Source organism: Natator depressus, chromosome 8 (assembly GCF_965152275.1).
Source record: "Natator depressus isolate rNatDep1 chromosome 8, rNatDep2.hap1, whole genome shotgun sequence".
NCBI classification, from domain to species: Eukaryota; Metazoa; Chordata; order Testudines; family Cheloniidae; genus Natator; species Natator depressus.
The window spans coordinates 90,861,490-90,878,051 of NC_134241.1; positions in this window are offsets into that span (position 1 = coordinate 90,861,490).

Below are 16,562 nucleotides of genomic sequence, written 5' to 3' on the forward strand. Positions count from 1 at the left end.
GACAAAGCCCTGGCTGGGATGATTTAACTGGGAATTGGTCCTGCTTCGAGCAGGGGGTTGGACTAGATGACCTTCTGGGGTCCCTTCCAACCCTGATATTCTATGATTCTATGAAACCAGAGGCCTACAACTAAAATAGAACATGCTGTTAAGAATCCTTGAGCCCCAGCAGAGCAGGGGGCCAGCTGCAGCAGCCCTGAGGCAGGGGATGGAAGGAGCAGCCACTACTAATTGTCGGGGCTCATTAATTGCAGGGCTGGTGGCATTAATGGTGTGTGTGGTGGGGGAGACAACTGGCATGAACTGTGTTTGCGGGAGGCATGAACTGTATTTGGGGCTGTCAAAACAGGGATCCTTCTCCCTTTGCCCCAAAGTGCCCCACAAGCTGACAGGGCAGGGGTCCTGTTCCTACCTCCATAATATCCTCAGCAGGGACCCATGCCAAGCCAGACTCCAAATGACCAAAACACAGAACACGTGTTCCATTACATGTCAAGCTACAGGCAAAAGATTACAATGTTTTTCCAATGATAAAGCCTGTTTTTTAAGGATCGTCTCCCACCGTGGGATACAAATAAATCTGTTCTACAATCTGTAAGAGCTGCCCCACACCCCCAAATACACAGTTGAGCTGTCATAAATTGACAACAGGTTTATTTATTTCCCACAGTGAAAGAATATTCTTAAAAAGAGGTTCTACAGTTAAAAGCTTTATAATCTGTCAATTATAAAGTGACACGCAAAAAAATATGGATGCTCCACATTTTTATCGCAAGTCACACATTTGCAAGTTTCAATGCCAAGGGTCATGCCTGTGTCTCTCACTGACTTTCCAAGATTGAAAATGTCGGTCAACATGTACTCCTACTGAAGTCATTGCTTGACTTTGGGTAATACTAAGCTGTATCCAGACTTAAGGCCTGTCAGAAACAAAGGTTCTCCCATTTCTTCCCCTACAAGCCAGTTTAATATTCTTTCCTGTAGCCAGGGATATGATCTCTAATCATTGGAAAGATTAATCAGCATCACCATATGCAGATTGACTTGCTACATTTTCTAGCACAATTCTTATGGACACAATTACATATGCCAAAGACCAGAAACACCATATGCTCTTTAGCAGACATGGTCTTGGGTCCTCTGCATTCTCTCAATTGTCTCTATTATTCTCTCAAACTACACAGTGCACAGAATAGAATGCCCTAAAAAATTTACACATATGCAAAACAGACATGAATACATGACAATGTTGTATATTGTTGACTTATTCAGAGCCCATGATGGGCTGTGTTTCTGTGATATTCTGAAATATAAATCAAATGCACAGACAGGATAGTGTTTGAATTAACCAAAATAACCTACTCAGATTTCCAGCAGTAGATATTTTTGATACCATAGGCTAGACACACAGAGAAGAAGAAATATTTCCAGCACAAAAAGCATTCCTAAACTCACCACTGAAGTCCATGGAACCAAACATCTTCCCCAATCAGTACTTCTTTATAGAAAAGTCCTGTACAATAAGGAAGAAAACAACAGGTTCTATAGAAATTATTCTGAAGAGACCGATAAACTGAACAGAGACTGATATTCTTAATATAGGGGATTTTAACCCACATTTAGAATTCTCTGGCAGGGATTTAATTCTGTGAAATCCCATTGGATAGTTCAAAACTACATAGAAATCTTATTATTTTCTATACAGGCTAGACAGGGGCTTAAAAGCCACAACCCTGAATGAGGGGCAACACAATTCTTCACTGCCTTAGGAGGACACAAGAGACAACCCCTCTAAGAAAAGCACAATTCAGTTGTTAGTCCCTACATAGGAGGGTTGTGGCAGAAGCACAAGCAGCTCCATCTTTTAGAACAGAGGTGGGCAAACTACAGCCCGTGGGCCCCATCCGGCCAGCAGGACTGTCCTGCCCGGCCCTTAAGCTCCTGGCCGGGGAGCCTAGCCCCCCCCCCGCAGCCTCAGCTCGCCACGCCGCCAGCACTCTGGGTAGCGGGGCTGCGAGCTCCTGCTGGGCAGCGTGCCTGCGAGAGCTGCCGGCCTGCCCCTGTGTTCTAGACTGCGTGGCGGCATGTCTGGCTCTGGCCAGGCGGCGCAGCTGCCAGTCCTGGTGCTCTGAGCAGCATGGTAAGGGGATGGAGAGCGGGAGGGTTAGATAAGGGGCAGGGGTCCCAGGGGGAAGTCAGGGGACAGGGAGCGGTTGGATAGTCATGGGAGTCCCGGTGGGCCTGTCGGTAGGGTGTGTGGATAGGGGACTGGGCAGTCAGGGCACAGGGAGGGTTGGATAGGGGGTGGGGTCCCGGGGGGCGGCCTTAGGGGCAGGGGGTCCCAGGAGGGGGACAAGGAGCAGGGGGGTTGGATGGGTTGGGGATTCTGAGGGGGGCAGTCATGGGGTGGAAAGTGGGAGGGGAAAGATAAGGGGAGGGGGTCAGGCTGTTTGGGGAGGCACAGCCTTCTCTACCTGGCCCTCCATATAGTTTTGGAACTGCGATGTGGCTCTTAAGTTTTGGAACCTCAAAAAGTTTGCCCACCCCCTGAATTAGAAGCCTCTTCCATATGGGCTTCAAAGTCCATCTCTCCCTCCCCCAGAGTCACTGCTCACAGTCTATAGAGGTTTCCCATCAGGGATTCAAATATGCTAATGACCAGAAGCCCAAAGGCCCAAACCACGCAAATCAGCCATGGAGATTTATTTGAAGCATCACAGTATTCACCCTCATCTTTAAATTCGCAACTCTTTCTTTCAAGTGCATTTTCAAAAAGAAAAAAATATATTTCACATCCCCAGTACTATTGCATATAACACAGATATTAGCAGCTAGTTTCACATCAGCATTGCACTCCCAACATCTGCCCTGGAAGCAACAGACATATTGGCCTTCTCGACAAACTTCCACACCTCATGTGTCCTGAGGAAGGGGCAGCCTTTGCAGGCCTTGAACTCAGTGAAGCTCAGAGACTGCTCTCTCCCTGCACTACAGCAGTGTAATCCACCTCCAGAGAGGCCCCGCTCCCTGGTGCAGGAAGCAGGCCTAGCACAGCAGCAGACATATGCTGCAAGCCCTGAAGGCCAATAGCTGTGGGCACACTCCCTTACTGTAGGCTGAATTGAATTAAGCATAATCTCGTCCTCAGTTATTACTACACAGTATTGAGTGTGCCAAAGCTGTCTGCCACTGAGAGAAGTGCTGGAGTGGGGGGAGCCAGTGCAAACTTGCAGTGCACTGTTTTACCTGGAGAAGTATTTCCCTAAACAGGAAATCATCCCCCATAAGCTGGATCCTCTGGAGAGCCAGCAACAGAGGGTGCTTGCCCAAGAAAGCCTTCATTTTGAATCACCTGGGGCTCTGGGCCTGCTTGTGATTTAGAGGCACACACAGTGCCAACTAGTGGCCGAAATGAAGTGTCGCCAAGTCCTGTTGACTCAGTTGGGAAACTTCACTAGCAGCTACAGTTTCATGATCTTGTCTTGTTCATTTTTTCTGTTTCCCTTCCCTTCATGATTAGACAGCATTGGCATCTCCTTGTCCCCACAGCAGGTTAAGAGGGCCTGTTGTTTTTAATGGATTTTAAAGGGGAAAAAAATAGAAAAATGTCAAGCTAGTGAGTGGGGTGGAGGAAAGGGAGTCAGGGATCTTTAAAATTGATTTCCACGTCAAGCAGTTCAGGACTCCTTAAATCCCAGAGCAAAACTGAGATTGAGTGCCCCTGCGATGTGTATTTCTGGTAGTAATACTTGAGCCTATGAATGATGTAGTAAAGTGATCGCTATCCGCTTAATTGGGATTCCAGAACACAGTATTAGGGGATGGAGCCATGCTCTGCCACTTTCTGTTTGTCAGTGTGCGTTCCCCCTGCATAGAGTTTGTTGTGCTGTACTTGAATCCAGCAGCAAGTTCTCAGCCTGCACTTGTGTGAGTAGAATGCTATTTATTGTTGCACTGGGCAGCGCCTTTGAAAAAAAAAAAAAGACGGCACCTTTGAAAAGCACTATTTTGTAGGGGGACTTTCCACCCTGACTGGCCTTTGTTACATGCTACAGCCCTTTGAGGGTGAGGTTACAGAAAAAGTTATTCATCTGCGTTGTTAAGACTACCCTTTTCTAATCTTTCTGGGCACATTTTCCTCTTTGCATTTTGTATTTTTAGCCCATATCGTGGTTCATATTTGGGCTCTGATAATTAGTCAGGTATACCATGGGTATCTTAATAGCAATGCTATTTTTTACTTTTCAATCCCAATGCTGCCCAGGGAATCAGACTTGTGTTCCCAAGGGAGGACTTTAGCTATATATACAGAATTTGCTCTCATTTGCACCAGTATAAATACTTAACTTCAAAGCAGATCATCTGGATTTACAGTGGTATGACTGTGAGCAGAATTTGGCCCCTAACTTTTATACTTCATGGAATTTTATTAATATTTTTCTGAAAAGTGCTTTGTTAATTTTATATAGTTAGAAATAGAATTGTAAAACATTAACAGCCTTCCACCTGATTTTTCTCTTATGTGGGTTATTATGAGTTTATCTTCCGTTCAGCTATACTGAATTTTAAATTGTTGGCATTGGCTTCTGTAGCGTTGGCAACCATCATTGATTTCCTCCAGTTACGTTAACAAAGAAGGAGGGCAAAAGAAGGATTTCTGGGCTTTTAAATAAGAACATTCTGAGCAACAGTGTCCTCACTTTGCCCACTGAGATGCGTTGGCAATTCCTTTATTATTTGCACCCACAGTGATTCTGCTTCAGAAGCATTACTTCATGCAGTGTAATCACAAAACCTCTGCTAAACCCACTGTCTTAGTTCTACTGAGCTATGGCATACAAGTGCTAAAAACTAATCACAAAGCCCAAACAGGATTGTCAAGGTGTTCTTGGCTGAAGTACAATCAAATCTTTATTGCAGCAGCACAAATAGTTCTGCTGCCATAGCTAAAGCTGTGTCAGCACTTCTGTCATGAGCTCTTATTTTCAGGGGTTTATATTAACCTGGATACAGAATTTCACTCCGGACTGCAGAGCTTTGCTGAGGAACACATTTATTTAATTAGTCTGAATAAAAACAAAAAAACCCTATTCATCTGAGTAGAGAATTATTACTCTATTACATTTAATTCTCGGAAGAAGCAAACTCCATGTCAGTTGTTAATCAAAAGCAGTATGTCACCATAGGATCTTATATTTTTACTCTACTAAATTAAGTGGTTTTGCAGTACCCCAAAAGCCTGCAACCTTCTGTCCCAGCAAAGCAAACACTACCCATCTGAAAGTTTTAAGGGCCAAATTCTGCAATCTGCTGTGTGCTTTCAACTCCCATGAACGTCTATAGGAGCTTTGTTATTCATTTCAGTAGTACCAGGACATGGAAGCATTCAGCATCTCCTGCCTAAAATGGGTACCAGGGATATCATAGAACAAGAATTCCAAAGAAAACAAAAGTTCCTCTTTTAAACAGAGATGGGCGTGGGCCTAACTCCAGCTTTTTAGTTCAGGCTTATCTCTTCTCCCAACAAATATATACTGCACAGATGCAGAAAAATATGGCAGGGTTACTCAATCTTTTCCATCTATGACTACAGTAGTGTATAGGAATTGAGTAGAGGCAGTCACTATCTATTGAAAGGGGTACCACCCTATTCCTATATACTTCAAGCCCCCCCCTTCAGCCACTTAAAATCAATCTCTTCAGTTTCCTCTCAGAAAGCCTCTAAGTGAAACTTCAAAGCCAGTTCCAAAAGCAGGTCCTTCAGCTTATATAACATGAATAACAGTGAAATGGACCCTTAATGATTAATGGTTTATGGGGTATTTCTGGCATCTGAGATGGATCTGATCATTAAGTAACTGAGTGAATTTGTCTGAATGGATGATCAGACACAGGCAATGAGGAGTATCATACCACCTCTCTCCCAGATGCCCATCCAGAGGATATGGCTGGGAAAAAGGGAATCCTGCTTTCCCCAGCTACCAGAATAACTTATTGGTGCTCTTGACAGTGAACATAAAATTAAAATGGCCCCAGAATCAAGGGAGAGCAAATAGTAATTAAGGATGTGACTTAAATCCACATTCTTTGGATTTGCACGGATTCACAGAATTAGGTTCATATAGCCTATACAAAACAAAAAGACAATTGTAGTATGAAAAGTTGTTTTCATGATATGTGGGGCCTTTCTGAAATGGTATTTTTGACCTGTACCAAAAATCACTCAAGAAAGCCTGGTTTTGAGCGTTTTTCAGTCAATTTTTCCAGCTTTAATTGGATTAGATAACTTGGATAAGGAACTGTTATGAGCTAGGTTAAACCTTGTTATGGGTTGAGTTAAGATCTCATTGAAACTGATGAGCGTGAATGCAGTGTTCATTTAAGATAGCTGTAAGAGATAGTTAAGGAGCCACACCTAAAACAAGGCCTGATGTCCGAAAAGAAGCACCACGTGGGTTGAGGTTTCTACATATTGTTCTGACAAGGTGGAAGTATGTGTCTGTGGGCATGGAAAAGACTAGCTGCGGCATGGGGGGATAGATGAGAAACTGAGAGGCAAAGCAGGAAAGCTAAGGTGCTGCCAATAAGAATGGTGTGGCCTTGGGAGAAGACTAGAGAGAGAGGTTAAGTTCTGGGTTGGGGTACTGGCTGAAAGAAATGTGGGGCTGAAAGCTAAGAAACTATTCCTTTTGTTTTTGGTTTCTTCTGCCTTCAGAGAAACATGACTTTGTACATTCCTTGTAAATGAACAAGATTGCATCCAAGAAAATACCAGACTCTATCATCAATTTCTACTTCCAACTGGAACAACCTACAAGGTCCTGAACTTTCATTAGCCAGTTCAATTGAAAAGGGGTAACAATACAGGTAGGTATTCAAACTGATTTGAGTCTATCTGAACCAACCAACTGAACCTTTGTACATTTGAATCACTAGATAAAATTAAAACAGTGCTGGAGAGTATATTACTCTGAGTTGGAGATGGGCACACTATTACTTCTCTATTGAGTATCATAAAAAAAATTTAAGTTTCAGAAGAGAAATGGGAAAAGTTTGGGTTGGAATGTTTTTTTATTAAAAAGAAAATAGTGCAATTGGCATGAAAGACACCTAGGCAATTTATTCTTTAAAAATATTTCTCCTGACCCTTTGGAAATGCCTCCCTCTATTTTTAGTAAGGATTCTTTTCAGAAGAACTTTGATTTAAAAAAAAAGAGTAAAAATTGCTTGATAGCTAAATGTCCCTCTAATGACCAGAGCTAATAAGGAAAATGGTTCTAACATTTCTGTCTCTGATAATGGGTCCATTGTTTTAATCTTAGAGGCATAAATGAAACATATATTCAATGATGCATTCCCCTGACTAAATCACCTGTAAGATTGCATTTTGTATTTGAGAACTATTTTGCAACATCTGTTCCCAGAATATGATGCCACTGCTGCTTTGATGTGGTTAAGTAATTTTTGCACAATCATGTAATAGATTAAATTATACTTAGTCTTCCTTGAAATGTTTTTGATGAGGGCTGAATGTTAGGGGTTGCTTAGAACTGTTCACTCCAACTGAAGCCAATGGAGTTGAAGGCACTCACCACCTTGCAAGAAATGCTCAGTTTGTTGCAGAATCAGGCCCCCTGTGTGCAGCCCCCTGTCTGCTCTGTACAATTTTAGCATTCGTACATCTTTGTTCTAAGAGCTATGAGCTGGAATATCAAACAATGAAGATTTCTTTTCCTTCCTTGGCTGCCTTTAGAACATGTAATAAAAGTGACTGCTCTGATTGCCCTAACGTAATATTCCAAGAAGTAGGTGCAGGCTTACAGGCAAAAAGGTTTACGAGCTCTAACCTGCTCTCGTTAAAATCAACAGCAAACTTCCCCTTCTCTTTGGTGATGTGGGAAGGAGGCTTGAGTTGGAAAATGAGCCTGGAATGATTGCTTATCTCTTTACATTTAAATTAGTGTGTAACGATGGGATTAAACAATCAACAAAACACACATTAAGCAGATATTTGCATTAAAATGTCTTCATTAGCTGGTCCATTTTGGGGAAAAAGTATTGTCTGTCTGGTATCTCTCACTTTAAAATACAGCAGAACGTGCATAGCTGGTCACACAAAGCTTTTATCAAATTAACAATCTTTGCTGGAATTCCATATGGTCTCAGGATGGTTGGCATTGTTTTAGCTGATATGATTTCCACCATGATTTTGCCCCTAGTGTAGATTGAGATGATCTCTGTTTAATACATATTAGCTGGTTGACATTAAGTCTAGCTGGGGGAGCCTAGGTTGAAGCACAATCAGCATGTTTGCGAATACAGACTAACACGGCTGTTACTCTGAAACCAATCAGCATGTGTTAACCTGTGTCTAGACTAGGGTCAAAATCATGGTATGTTAGCTAACAAGATGTCAACCACAACCTCTTTGCCCAATGTAGACAAGGCTAACACATAGGAGGAATCATGTTTTTGGTCTCCTGGGTTAGCATAGTCCTTTTTAATTTGCCCTGGTTTGTGTGAGTTCACCCCAGTTAAGTTTTTTGTTTAAGTTGTTTTGCTTTGAATTAAACTAAAACCTCAAAGCAAAACTTATTCCAGCTGAAACTGCAACCATATGAAACCCTGAGGTGGCTGAGGTTTTTCTAAAATTTGGCCTAAGCTCAAATCATAACTCTTGCCCTGGCTGGCAAATATGCTCAGAGTTTCTGGTTTGTAACAAAATTAGAAGCTAAGTGAGTTCTGCCTGGTTTCAGGCTTTGTTCTAGAAGCATTAAATAGCCACAGTAGCAAATTCTTTTCCAGTAAGGGCATGAACTTCCTTCCATTGAAGTTAATAGCAGAGTTCCCACTGACTTCAACCGACAAAAGATCAGACCCTAAATATATAAATCCCAACACTTTCTAAAATGAATTCAGAAATCCTCTGTATAAGAGAAATCTTTTAGCCTGTCCCTTATGTAAGATAACATATCCTATGTCAGAGTGGTCTATCTGTGGCCCACTGTTCTAATCTGATGTTTTGTTTGGAAAATTGGAGATTGAGTCACGAATTAATTTACTTTTAGCATAATTCACCCAGAAGACTTCCGAACAATTAGTACTCTGCTCTGAAGGACAAAATTACTTTGACAAAGTTATGCCCCTGGGCTACTCAATGATGTGTGCAGTGTTGGAGATTTTCAGTATATGCCTAGAATTGACAGAGATTCGATAAATAGGGATATCCCTTAAGATTCATTTATGTGATAACTTTACTTTTGTTGGCATGGTAATATGTTGTCTTTTAACCTTATTTAAGGAGGAGCTGGCCCCAGCTTTAGTCCTCATTGTTTTGGATATCAAGTTGGAATCAAGATTATTTTGACAAATAACAAGCTTAGTATGACTTCTACCTGCTCTATAAATATTGATGACTTTAATACATTTTTGTACATATGCTGCTTAAAGGTATACTTCCATATCTTGAACCAGGCTGCTTGACTTGAATGGACTTCATCTTGATTTTGCTCTGGTATAAGTGAGATCAGAATCAGGCCCAGTGCACCTGGAAGGTTAGGGATGTTGAGATGCCATTAGGAGTGTGTGTCAGGGCACTTGCCATTACCGGTGGGTAGGAAGTCAGAAGGCTTTCATCAAGTAGAAAGAGAGGCAGTGATGTTTAGAGTCCCACAGTTAATATTTCAGGGTGTAGGTGGTCAAATAGGACATTGGAGGAGGAGGCTGTGGGTTTGTGCTATGAAGGGCTCTGACAAAAGAGGGAACTGTGAGGCACAGGGCCTTGCCTGCCACATGGCAACTTGACCTAGGCTTAGGACTGTCCATACAGCCACTATGATTCCTTTGGTGTTATCAGCTACTCTGACTGCCATAGCTAGTGGTCCCAAGAATAAAAGAGATTGCTTCTGGGTGCCTCTATGTGAGTAAAAATATTTTGATGGCTGTATTTATATATAAATTATATAGATATAACTTTGTACAGCCCCCTGCTCCTGAATTGCCACCCAGGATCTGGTCTATAATGTATTCTTTGAGAAGCAGAGAAAGGAACCTCAGCTGTGTAAATAAGTTGCTCCACTGAGCTCTGAATGCCAGCCCTGTCCTCACTATCAGTACAATAATCCCTTGCTAATGTCTGGGAGACCCACTGTAAATTAATGATTTTTTTAATATGTATTTTAGAAAGTAGGTGAATGAACATGATTACAAAAAAATCAAGGACAGTTGATAGTAAAGGAAGAGTTGTAAAATTTGAAGAAAATGATATGATTCTTCACCAAAGAGCTGTGTTGAGAAGTAGGGTGGAGTTGCTGGGGTTTTGGGTAAAATGTCAAGCTGGTTGGGAAGTCATGTTTTCAGTTTTCAAGTTTTTCAAGGGTTTCCCACCCCTACAACTGGAATGTTTTTGACATATAGGGAATTTTTCTCAAATCTTCATTTTTGTTGCAGAAGTCATTTTCCATTGAAAAACTGTTGCAACTGAAAATTTTTGACCAGCTATAGTAAAAATCATTTGGTTTGTAGCTCAGTGAAGGGAGAATTAGAATAGCTACTAATATTTTATTTTTATTTTTCCTAGATTTGAAGTAGGGCCTTTTTGCTCTCTGTGACATATCTAGTATTAAGTATTATCAGTACCCATCCCTATTTATGCAGAAGAGTAAAGACATTACATTCAATATATTCAGCAAAAGAAGGAACATAGAGGTGATCAGATCTGCTCTGCTAAAGTTATTTGCACTGTGCATTGCTTGATAAATAATATCCACTTCAGAGCTGAGTGTGTGCTAGCAAAGGTTAATGGTCTTGCTGATGTATTGTTACTTTAGTAGTGGTGGAAACTCAGTTTGCTGGCATTGAAATCAGACAAGAGCCTGAATACTGTTTGACACTAGCAACAGAATATTGGCAGCAGAGAGCTTTAACTCTGCTGCCCAAAGTACATTGCAAAATTACTCTAAGAACAGACATGAATACTATTGTGCTACGCACTTGCCAGTTCTACAAGGAAGCATGGTTTATGTAACCACTGTCCAAATAAAACAATTTTATTTCCTACGGTTTCTTTTTCACTGTCAAGTTTTAAGAAGCATGGTGCATGCATATTCTCACACAGCTAGCGGAGCTTTGAACTCTTTTGCAGAAGTATGAATAAAAATACGGAGAATTATTGGGATGCAATAGTGCAACCAACAGAGTCAGAAGCTATCAGCACACAATAAATTAGTGTATAGTTAGCAACATTAGTGACACAAGTTGGTACTTATTAAAATGTAGGACTATGGGTGATGGTATTGACTCTTATTAGAAGTGAATACTTTGAATGTGCTCTAACACTTCTTCTTCCTTTTACAGGGGGTGGACAATAAATAGCCAATCTAAATCTTATGCAAAATAGCCTGAGTTGAAAAAAGAGCCATAAATTGAGCATGCAAGAGTGAACGTAATAAGAACCACTCCCACCCACATAAGTAAACAATGTGCTGCTTTGCATTGATGAAACTATACCAGGCCCCACATACGTGCAACACACATCCACTGTGGAAGTTAAGATTGGAAAAGGCTAATACAGCTGCACAGCAAGGATGATCTAGTATATGGATTTGGATTAGGAGGCAAAACCATAGATCGCTCAGGAGTCCAGGGATGGATCAAAATCTCAGCTGTTGTAAATCAGCACAGCTTCACTGGCTTCAAGGAGCCATGTGAATTTATACCAGCTGAGGATCTGACCCTTTAAGTTATTTTTTCTCTGCTTGGATGGGGGACTAAGGAAAACCCAGGCACTGCAGGAAGAGTTCAGTAGGTGGTGGCATTTTGCTTTTTAGTCAGTACAAAGGTGATAAGAGCTGTAGAAATACTTGGAAACAAATGCTGAACCAGTGCCCTAATATAATGACATATAATAGGGACCTATGCCCACTAGCTGGCAGGTGTCTATGCAAAAGACATCTTTCTCTTGCAATTTATTTTCTCCCCCAGTCGTCAAGACTGAAGTGGCTCAGAGGTTTAGTTGGGCTGAATACCCAAAACCTGGAGGCTGGTCCAAACTTTACTCATATAAAACTGGGCTGGAAATATGATAACTGGCTTTCCTTGTGGGAACTCTGGGTGGACAGAAGCCCCTAAAAACAGCCTGTCTCATAGCTTCCCCCCCACCCCCTGCATCTAGTTCAGGCCTGGCTGAAACCTGGCAGTACAATGGACATTAAAGCTAATGAGAAAATAAAGATTAACCAGACATTTGTGGCCCACAGAAGAGTTTGTCTGGTTCTGTTTCCCTGTTGGGTGAAGCTTCAGGTCAATTCTTATTCTAGCCAAACGGCTTTGTTCATCCTTCGCTCTCTTGTGCCTTATCTGGAATTCAGCTGTACCTGTAGCAGCAACTGAATAGCCATGTGAGTTGACACAAATCTAGCCCTGTGTTCTAAGTTTATCTTGCTAATGCACCCAGAGCCCTCTAAACCCCATGTCCCCAAAATGAAAGGTAATAAGCTTAATTAATTGACAGACTTTATGAAAACAAGTTCATGAACAAGATGAACTACACATTCAGGTGGGGATTATAACCCTCCCAAGGCCATTGGAAAGGGCACAGGCCATGTGGGATAATGTCAGTCTCTTGGAGGTCCATGCTAATAGCAGTCCCATGGTTGGTAATGGACTCTGGAGTGAGAGGAAGGTAACATTTTTGGACATTGTCTGAGCAAAGAGCTGAACTCAAAAAGTGCTTGTGAACAGGGGTAAGGAGAGGATAAATTCAACTAAAAAAACCTGAGCAGTTTATTGATAGAGCTGTGCGAAAATTTAGAGCTTAGATACAGAGTGAGAGTTAGGAGTCAAAGTTCCATACCGTTGTGTGGTGAAAACACACAATCTTCTGTGGCCTTTGCAGTCACAGCGACATGAGCCGAAGCACATATGGCTACAGTAAAAGCAGTTGAGATGTTTGGGCTAGTTAATAAGGCATTAAAATAGATAATATGGCAGGGACAAATCTTGTAAGAAGAGTGTAAGAGATTTATTTTCATGGTGGAGGAATTTGCAAATAACTGAAGAATCCAGCAGTGCTCTAGCTACCTTTTCTTCAAAGGTTTCAGAGGGGTAGCCATGTTAGTCTGTATCAGCAAAAACAACAAGGAGTCCTTGTGGCACCTTAGAGACTAACAAATTTATTTGGACATAAGCTTTCGTGGGCTAAAGCCCACTTCATCAGATGCATGGAGTGAAAAATACAGTAAGCAGTGTGTGTGTGTATGTATATGAAAAGCACATGAAAAGATGGGAGTTGCTGTACCAAGTGGGGGGGGGGGCGTCAGTGCTAATGAGGCCAATTCAATTAAGGAGGAAGTGGCCTATTCTCAACAGTTGACAAGAAAGGGTGAATATCAAGAGAGGGGAAAATTACTTTTTGTAGTGACCCATCCACTCCCAATCTTTATTCAGGGCAAATTTGATGGTGTCCAGTTTGAAAATTAATTCCAGTTCTGAGGTTTCTTGTTCAAGTCTGTTTTTGAAGTTTTCTGTTGTTGAAGAATTGCCACTTTTAAGTCTGTTTTTGAGTGTCCAGGGAGATTGAAGTGCTCTCCTACTGGTTTTTGAATGTTACAATTCTTGATGTTTGATTTGTGTCCATTTATTCTTTTGCATAGAGACTGTCCAGTTTGGCCAATGTACATGGCATAAGGGCATTGCTGGCACATGATGGCATATATCACATTGGTAGATGTGCAGGTGAACAAGCCCCAGATGGTGTGGCTGATGTAGTTAGGTCCTATGATGATGTCCCTTGAATAGATATGTGGACAGAATTGGCAACGGGGTTTGTTGCAGGGATTGGTTCCTGGGTTAGTGGTTCTGTTGTGTGTGTGGTCGCTGGTGTGTATTTGCTTCAGGTTGGGGGGCTGTCTGTAAGCGAGGACTGGCCTGTCTCCCAAAGTCTGTGAGAGTGAGGGATCGTGCTTCAGGATAGGTTGTAGATCCTTGACAGATTGACAGAGCCAGAATGGTACCCAGAAGTCACCTACTACAGGACAGACCCAACAAAGAAAGTAACAAAACGCCACTAGCCGTCACCTTCAGCCCCCAACTAAAACCTCTCCAGCGCATCATCAAGGATCTACAACCTATCCTGAAGGATGATCCCTTATTAGTGCTGTTAGGAATTATGCTCAAGACCTCAAAGGGCTTTTTTCAGTTACAACCGTGCTGTTCTCCAGTTCATTGTTATGGTATATGAGAATTAATGCTCTATTTTTAATTGTTTAATTCCCCACCTCAGTCTTATTTGTTTACTCTTCTTTATATTGACTTGAATAAGTAACTCATGCTCTTAGGCTATTTCAAGCCATTCGGAATTGCACTAACTTCTTCGTATCATAAGCAAATGTTATCACCTTTATATGAGAAGAATCTTATGGCAAAGATCTGTCCTAATAATACTGAGGGACACAACACTCCTCCCTATCTGAAGCTGTTTTCTTTCATATGCATCCCCTGTTTTTCATATCTAGACCCCTTCTTTTTCCATTCAGGCAGCTCACTGTGGAATATTTTAGTGTTTTGTGGATACATCTTTTGTGAGAATCTATACCAATTGTCCCCCAAAAGTTCCTGTAATCGGTAATTCTATTAGTCCTGTAGGCAGAGTAGCTCCATCACTTAAGCATTCCATCATTTCTCGAGAATAATGGTGCTAAGAACAGCTTTGTCCTATCTATATCAGCCGATAAACCATTCCAACACCACTTCAAGAGTTGCTCCGTGATCATCTTCAGCAAAGTGTCAATTCCCTTCTGCTGAAATAGCTTTTGGGGCTCTGTAACCTTTCACATACCTTAGTTACATAGTGAGCCAATTTTGTATAGTGGTTAAAGCACAGGCATCTCTTGGGAGGCAGGGGACCTGGATAATACTCGCTTTACAAAGGTCAATAATTTTGAGATTTTTGGATAAAAATGTGCTTTATAAACCCTAGATGTTGTTCTGATTCCTCATTTGCTTGAAACATTTGTATGGCAAATTGATTTTAACCTCATTCAATTCATTTCCCATGTTAAGTCTTTATGGGTTGAGCATGGACCAGTGATGTTCACGGTGGTATTGGAGGGACTGAGAATAAGTCATGCCACAGCCTGTACTTTTGACTCATGCATTCCTTGATTGATGAAAGCTGGTGGGAAAGAAGATTGTCTACACATTCTATAGGAAGGGCAGAGGACTGGCTTCTGTGAAGGAATGGCATTATTGAACAATATAATTTAATGCTGGCAATCTGTTTATCTACCATACAGTGTCTCATCTACCATTTCTGGTTAAGATGACTTAAAAGGATGTGGCGAGACAGCTGTTGTAGCACCTGGATGCCTCAGATCTCCTGGAGCCTTATCAACCTTGGTACAAATCTGGGTACAGCCAAGAGATGATGTCTAGTGGCATATGATCTCCCTCTTGGTAATGTATGAAGTTCAGGGTAAAATTCTGGTCCCATTTAAGTCAATGAGAGGTTTGTCATTGACTTCAGTTGGGCCAGGATTTCATCCTGGGTGTCTATGCTGATATTGTTAGGATTATCAATGGCCTTTGGTAGTGCTGATCATGAGAGGTCATTTGCACACCAACCACATCAGAAGTAGATGGGGCTGCTGTTTTAGTTTGTTTTTTAAAGAGTATTTTTGTGGTTTGCTTTGCTCTTGGAGGCTAATGTATTTAAAAAGAAATAATACCCAAACAATAAGACACGGTGGTTCAAATTCTTTGCTCAGTTATAATTGTTCAGCTGAGTAACTTCATTTGGGTTGCACAGGTCTAAATGATGTAGAATTTGTCCTGATGTGTGTGTCTATTGTATGCAGATCCAAGAACTCTCAGAATGAATTATCCTTGTATGAAAATCACATTATGTAAATGACATTACAAATGACACATAACTTGCTGAAAGTTCTTTAAAGAAAATTGTATCTCTAGCGATAGCAGCTCAGAACTTCAGAGCTTGCATCCTGCACTCCTGTATACTGCGATTCTGCTACAGAAATCCATAATGATAACTGAAACTGGTGTCAGTCAGAGCCAGAGGAAACGGCATGAGATTCTGATTTGTAAATATCACTGGACCACTCCGAAGTCTCATTTCTGGCTCTGCCTCAAGCACCATTTGAAGGGCTAATTCTGTTTAATTTCTCTCTGTTTTCAGCTATTTAGCATAATTAATTTGATCAGCCCAGCGAAAGGAATGCTGCTTTCTTTCATGCCACAATGATGTAATTTCTTTGACCCTTATTTTTATCACACTGAGGTGGTGGTGGTGGTGGTCGGGGGGGGGGGGGAGTTAGTGCTGCTAGTAGAATACTCACTCACTGTTTCTGTTAGCAAGTATGTGGGCTAAACACCTGCCATGCTAGGCTGATAACCCACTAGGACTAGTATTTACTTCTTAAACAAGAGAGAGATCAACATGCCTCGCAGTGTGACGTGTGTTAGATTATCTCACTGCAGCAGGTAACTAACACCATGTGATGTAATGGAAGCTGATATAAACTTGGAAAGCATAAGTGTTAAAAATT